The following is a 6,434-nucleotide window of genomic DNA, read 5'->3' as shown; positions in this document are numbered from 1 at the left end:
GCTGGCCTCGCACTCACAGAGATTCGCCTGCCTCTGCCTCCCAAGTGCTGAGATTAAAGGCATGCACTACCACCACCTGACTTAAAAGATTTTTTTAAAAAAATTGTTAATTTTGGTGTTGAGGAGATGTCTCAGTGGTTAAGTGCACTTGTTTCTTGGCGGAAAAGTTGAATCTGACTCACACCACCCATATGGTCGTTCATAATCATTCATAACTCTACTCTTCCAGGGGATTTTTGTCCTCTCCTGACCTCTGCAGGTACCAAGCATTCACATGGTGCATGAACATACAAACATACAACATACTCACATACAAAAAAAATGAATAAATCTTTTAAAATAAAGCAAAAACTGAGAAGATATTTTTAAAAAATAATTGGTTTATTAAAGTGTTTGAGTGTTATGCCTACACGTATGGGCACCACATGGGTGCAGTACCCACCGAGGCCAGTAGAGGGCATTAGGTCTCCTGGAACTGAAATTATGGATGGTAGTGAGCCTCTAAGTGAGACACAGCCACAGGTCCTCTGCTAACACAGTAAGTGTTCTTAGCCCCTGAGCCATTTCTTCAGCCCCCATATCTGTCCTCAGCTTTTCCCATCTTTCAGCCCCCATCCCACCCTTAGCAGCAACCCTGTACAGTTTTCCTACAGAGAAAAACCATCTTGGCTGTGACAATCGCCTAATAATGAAAGCCAACAACAGCGACACACAAGACCAACCAAGTGTCCAGACCAGTGGCTGTCTGAGAGCCGGAGGTGTGTCTGTCTGTGGGTCCGAGTACAGCCTGAGAAGCAGTCAATGTTCCAAGGACTGGAGAGGCGGCTGGGGTTTGCCTTCTGAGAGATGAGATCAAACCCGGGCCTACAACAGCAGGAATTAGAGACGCTCAAACCCCTGACGAGAGAGGAGAGACAGGAATCTGGCTTAGGCCTCACCTCTGACAATATTCTGCTAAACCACCGGCTGCCTTCCACATGCCAAACGTCAGCCAACAGAGTGGCATTCTGAGCCGTCCCCCGGGACTGCTAGTCAACAGTCACAGTTGACACTACCGCTGGCTTGGATTCCACGGCAGAAGGGGCGCCATGGTTTAAATATTTTATGGCTTTTTAGTCCTATTGGCTGAGTGTGAATGAGCAAACTGAAGCTGCTGCCTCAGGGTCCGTGAACCTCATTTGTCTGGGCTGGAGAGCTTTGCTGGACACTCCTGGCCCAGTGGCTGTGAAGACACCTGTGAGAGGGTGATGCATGGAACGGCCTGTGCTTGGCACCCTGAAAACACGCCAGCTGCTGGAAGGGCTACGGCTGTGTTTGTTTGAGGCAGAGTCTCCGGTATCCCGGGCCTGCCTTGAACTCTTTGTGTTGCCAAGGGTGAACTCGAACTCCTAACCATCCTGTTTCTTCTTCCCCAGGCCTAGGATTGCAGGCCTGTGCTACCAAGCCTGGCAGGTTGTCATTTATTTTGATTAAATTATCATTCATTCTGTGATGCTCACTGTCTAATCATTTAAGTGTTCCTTCTGCGAAGAAATAATTTCAGGGCACATGTGGAATGCTGAACATTCTGCAAGAGAGTATGCGAAAGGTGACGTGCAGAAGGGGATGCTTATCATCTGTATATATGTACATATGTCTGTCTGTCTGTCTGTCTGTCTGTCTGTCTGTCTGTCTGTGTCTGCGTGTGAAGGCCAGAGGGCAGCCTTGGGTGTCGTCATTTAGGAGTTGACTACGTCCCATTTTTTCTTCTTTCTTTCTTTTCTTCTTTCTTTCTTCTTTCTTCTTTCTTTCTTTCTTTCTTTCTTTCTTTCTTTCTTTCTTTCTCATGCATTCTGGGGATCCCACTCGGGTCCTCATGCACTGAAGACCATTTCACCACCTGAGCTATTGCCTTAGTCCTTGATTACTTCATGTACGGCTGTGATAAAATACTGGACAAAGGCAACATCAGGAAAGAAGGGGCTGTTTTGGCTCACTATTCGAGGGTGGCCGTCATAGTGGGAAAACATGAGGCAGCAGGTCACAGTGTGTTCACGGTAGAGATGATGATAATGCTTACCTCGCTTCTCCTTCTGTGTTTGGTTCAGGACCCTTGCTTACCCACATCCAGAGCGACCCTTCCCTCTTCAGTGAACTCTGGAAACATCCTTGCAGTGCCCAGAACTGTGTCTCCTAGGTGACTCTAAATGCTGTCAAGCTGACAATGAAGCTTAAACACCACATGACTGAAATTGTAATTCTGTGATTCAAGGAGCAAAGGGATGTTACTGCCTAAAGGTATGAAGCATGCTCCAGCTAGGGGAGCAGCTTCTCCTGATTTCTCCAGAACTGTCCCTGTTTCAAAAGGCAGAGTCTCACATCCTGGAATCTCTAGTTTTGAGAAAAGAATGTGATCAACCATTTTGACTCTGCATTACCAAAAACCTCTTGATTTATGTTCTTGGGGGTGACCCCTAGGCCTTAACGATATTTAACAATCCCCACGATGATGCCAATGTGTCCCAAAGTGTAAGGATCTCTGGGATTACATTTCCATGAAGCCAAAGGTTGACATGTATAGACCCCACTAATATCAGGGCAGGAGGGAAACATGGAGGAAGAGATGTAGGTACAACTTAACACTAGAAATGCTCCCAGAGACTAATTGAACCCCTGGGCCTCGTGGAGCTGGGATTCTTTGGATCTCATCCCCAGCTTATTTCTTGCCCCCTTTGCCAGAGAAGACAGGCTAACTCAAAGTCCCCTCCTCTGGACGGTTTGACACCCTCCAGCCATTTCTTTCAAAGCCTCTCATCACAGTCTGGGATGTTGAGCTACAAACTCCACTGTCATGGCAGATTGAAAATCCCCACAGAATAGAAGCCCCATTCAGGCTCAGCTATATTTGGATTCAATAGGCATGAATGAGTGAATGAATGAATGAGGAAGCTGTACTATTGTTGTTGTTGTTGTTTCTGAGACACTGTTTTCATGTAGTTCGTTTGGATTGGCCTTCAATCCAGTACGTAACCGATTGAACTTGAACTTAAGTCTTCAGCTTCTGCCTTTCTGTACTCCTAACAATGCAAAGATGAACTCTGACCACTAGGAAACCCAGGACTACGCATAAAAGAGCCAAGGGTTGAAGGGCCTAGGAACCTCTCGCTGCAGGACTGTGGGGGAAGCTGGGCAGGAGTGGGAGTGGGGCCAAGCTCCTCCCCGAGACGCTAGGACACTGTATCCATCTCCCTGGCCCAGGCCCCGGCGGTGGGAGCCGCGCGCGCGCGCAGGGTACCCAGTAACTTTCCTACGTTCGGGCTCATTACTCATCATTAGGAGTCCCGGTGTCTGGAGTTTTCCAGGTTATCAAAGCTGTTCCGTCTGGAGCGGCCAGCAGGCCCAGATTCCTGTCACCAGTCATCTCCTGCCTTGCCAGGCAAACAGTTGAGTAACCCAGGAAAGAGGGGATTTGGTTTTTAAAGTCATATAATTCAGTCTGACAGCAAGTGCAAGCGGTAGCTCTGGCCCCCAGAATGCTGCTCCTGGCTTTCTTGGCAGTGGAGTTGGTGGGAGCCCCTCCCCTTTGCTCCCCTGGGGAGAGCAGGGAGTGGTCCCAGAGCCACAGCCGGCTGGGTGGGGTACCTCTCACCTCCTCCTCCAACTCTGGGGAAATAGCTTCCAGGCGCACCCCTGCGGGTTGCTTCTCCAGACCCTGAACGCCTGGGTTTTTTTTTTCTATTTTTGTCACAGGTCTGGTGTGGGGTTCAGAATCCAGCTTGCTTTCCCAGACCGAGATTCCTCAGTGCTCCAAAGTCCACAAGGTTGTATAGAAAATGCAGCGCAGGCTAAACTCGGGTCCGAGCGTGGCCTGGACTCTCCTGGATGTTTTTTTGACATTTTAGTATGAACCGTGAACGCCCTCAATGATGGAAAAGCAGATTTAAACGGTGTTTTAAACAATGTGCAAACGTGGCATTTCCTGATTAAGAAGTTTGTGTGAAAATTCTGACCTAAAAAAAACCTATTTTTTCTGACTTTGCACAGAAAAGTTTGCTCATCCTTGCCCTAAGTGATGCAAACTCTACCACTCTTGGTCGGCAGAGAGCAAAGACTGAAGCAGGATCACACTTGGGAAGACGCAGAGTCCCGGGAAACTGAAATGACTTGAAGAATGGTATGCTCCACAGAGGAAAGGATGGGAAGACCACAAGTTCAAGGCCTTCCCGAGCAACAGAGTGAGTTCAAGATCAGCCGAGTTACTTAGTGAGATCCTGCCTCAAAATAAAAAGTTAGAGAAGGGAAGGAGAGGAGTGTGGCCAGGGAGATGGCCCAGTTGGCAAAGTGCTTGCTTGCTTTGCAAGCCTGAGAACCTAGTTCGATCCCAAGCATCTATGTAAAAACAACTGAGGAGCCAGAGACAGGAAGATTCCTGGAGTTCACTGGGCAGCCAACATAGCCTCCTTGGTGAGGCCCAGGCCAGTGAAAGACCCTGCAGCCCCAAACAAGGTGGGAAGCTCCTGAGGAGTGTCTTTGGCTTCCACAGGCACTCATGCACGTGTTTCTCCATGTGCCCATTTATCCATAAACAAGCATGCACACACACACACACACACACACACACACACACACACACACGAGAGACAGAGACAGAGAGGTGGAGGAGGAGAAATGAGAAAGGGCTGGGGATACAGATTAGTGGTATGAGACCCCGAGTTTAATTCCCATTGCTAGGGCTGGAGAGATGGCTCAGTGGTTCAGAGCACTGGCTGCTCTTCTAGAGGACCTGGGCTTAGTTCCCAGCTCCCACATGACAGCTCACAACTGTCTGTAACTTCAGTTCCAGGGGATCCAACACCCTCTTCGGGCTTCATGGGCCCCAGGCACCAACAAGGTAGGGCACAGACATATACACAGGCAAAACAATCATACACGTAAATAATAAAACATAAATAAAATCCCCAGTGCTCCATTAAAAAACCTTTATCAGTTATTAGTCTCACATCTGTCTTGAGGAAATGAGTATTGAAAATGGGGGTAGACCATTATAGCTCCGATACTAGCAGCTGACGTCACACATTGCCAGCATGCTCATGAGACAGAAGTATGGTCTGTGGACGTACCACAGCTCTCTTCTGAACAGACCTTCTTGCCCAGGCTTCTGTGCCCCCGAGGACGCTGCATCTCAGACATCATTGCCCCCAGCCCTCAGGAGCGCCCTCCTGGCAGCCCTACTCCCTGGTTGGAGGAGGGCCAGCTCCAAGCTGGTCTGGCCTGCACTACTTCTGTCCAAGGCAGGCTCCTGTGCGTTCAGAGCCAGCTCTCCCCAGCATGTTTTACATATTTTAATTAAAGTGCCGCCCTGGGCTGGCAGGGCCTCTGATAGATGGCTGCAATCCGAGGTGCAGGGCTGCAGTGGTGTGAAACACGGCATCCGAGGAGGCCCTGGCGAATGCGTCGGCTCACACCTCTGGAGGCAGGTCTGCTGCCTTCTGTGAGGAAGGCCCGGCTTCAGGCAGGTGCCAGTCACATCCAGACACGGCTCCGGCAGGGCTCCGAGACAGGAAGAAGAGGCCGTGGAAATGTACCCTGGGTGGGTTCTAAGGACCAGCTGGCTGGTGGGCTCCAGACGAGTCTGATTCTTGCAGAAACACAGCCCCGTGGACACTCCTTAGCAGTGTCAAATTATGACAAATGGCATGGCTAAAAGTTGCTGGGTGGCAGCTGCCGCATCTCAGAGGGAAGCAGGTATTTTTAGCACCGTGCCTTGGGGGTTATGGCGCTGGGTTAATTAATCATGGTGAACAGTACCCGGTTTTATTCTCCACCCTCATCCCCACCCCCTACTCCAGTCCTTGTTCTAGTGGCCCAGCCTGGGATAGCAGCTGCAGAGTTGGAAACTGCCCAGAGCTGCGGCAGCCCCCGCGTGGCCCTCACACGCCCAGCAGGAGGGAGACCCTCTTTCCCGACTTCCCAGCTGGGCCTGCCCCCTCCCCCACTGCTACCTCCTGCCACTGCTGCCGCCTGCTGCCAGCCACACAGCAAGGTCTAGGTTTCTTTTGGTTCTTCCAGCCCTTTTCCTACCCTGCACCCTTCCCCTAGAACGTTCTCTCCAGTTCTCAGCCTTCATGTCTCATCATCCCCAAAGTCTCACCTCACACACGTCTCATTCTGCTGAGGCCAAGGGCTTTCCTACGACTTCACCCTCTCCTTCAGGGACCTGGTGCCAGGTCATGGCCTTATCTGTTGACAGCTTCCTTCACTGTTTGTCGTCTTGCAATGAAGTGCTGGCTGTCTCAGAGCAGGACCTTCTGTGTCCTGCTCTTTCTCTTGAACTCCTATTGCAGAGCTCAGAGAACACAGAGTAAGCATGCGGAGGATTGTGCCAAGCATACGTATGCATGGGTGGAAAACTGAGTAGATGGGTGGGTGGAAGGGTGAATGGCTAAGGGATGCCT

Source organism: Microtus pennsylvanicus, chromosome 11 (genome assembly GCF_037038515.1).
Source record: "Microtus pennsylvanicus isolate mMicPen1 chromosome 11, mMicPen1.hap1, whole genome shotgun sequence".
Classification (NCBI taxonomy): Eukaryota; Metazoa; Chordata; class Mammalia; order Rodentia; family Cricetidae; genus Microtus; species Microtus pennsylvanicus.
The sequence above is the reverse complement of the archived record's forward strand: the minus strand, read 5'-3'. Positions refer to the sequence as shown.